Below are 1,145 nucleotides of genomic sequence, written 5' to 3'. Positions count from 1 at the left end.
AGGTGATTTGGAGAACTACAGATTTTTGTAGATAGAATGCAACCTCTGATAGTAACAATTCCTCAATCCAGCTGGGCGTCCAGTCGCACAGAACCTGAAAGATACGGTTACGTCATTCTGTGCTACTTCAACTACACGGACAGAAAAAAAATCGCAGCAGCGAAAAATAGTTCATGTAAAGTAATGAAATTCTGAGAATGCATTTGTCTACGTAAATTATTTAAGTTTTTAACACTGCAAGCTCACCGGATAATGTAAGAACGACATAAGACTCTACAAAAGGGAAAGGCTGGTATATTAACAATCGGTGTAACCGCCAGATTGTCGAATGCAAGCATACAAACGTGCATGCATTGTGTTGTTCAGGTGGCGGATGTCAGTTTGTGGAATGGAGTTCCATAACTGTTGCACTTGGTCGGTCAATACAGGGATCGTTAATGCTGTTTGTGGACGTAGCTGGAGTTGTAGTCCGATGACGTTCCATATGTGTTCGATTGGAGACAGATCTGATGATCCAGCTGGCTAAGGCAATATGTCGATCATGTAGAGCATATTGGGTTACAACAGCGATATACGGACGAGTGTTACCCCTTTGGAAAATATCCGCTGGAATGCTGTTAATGAATGGCAGCACAACTGGTCCACCAGACTGACGGTCGAATTTATAGTGAGGATGTGTGGGATAACCACGACAGAGCTTGTGGTGTCATATGAAACCGCACTCCACCCCAGACCATAACTCCAGGTGTAGGTCTAGTGCGTGTTATGCACAGATAGGCAGCTTGCAGGCCCTCAGCTGTCCGCCTACTAGCCAACACATGGCCGTCACTCGCACTTCACCCTGCCCGCCAACGAGTTCTCGCCTGACACGTCAGAAATCGCACATGGCGCTAGTCCGAGACTATGGAATGTTTGCTACAGAACGTCTGGCTCGGAGCTGTCCTTGAAGTAATCGCTTTATAGCAGTTCGTGATGTCACAGTGGTGCCAACTGCTACTCAGATTTCTGCTACAGATGTAGTACTAAACGCCAGAGCCGTACCCCAAACACGATGGTCTTCCGTCTCGGCACTGCGAAGCTACCGTGTGGAGCCTGGTCATCTCTCGACCGTATATTGCGGTGACCACCGCTGATAGCCATCGTGT

This window comes from Schistocerca piceifrons, chromosome 2 (assembly GCF_021461385.2).
Source record: "Schistocerca piceifrons isolate TAMUIC-IGC-003096 chromosome 2, iqSchPice1.1, whole genome shotgun sequence".
NCBI lineage: Eukaryota > Metazoa > Arthropoda > Insecta > Orthoptera > Acrididae > Schistocerca > Schistocerca piceifrons.
The sequence above is the reverse complement of the archived record's forward strand: the minus strand, read 5'-3'. Positions refer to the sequence as shown.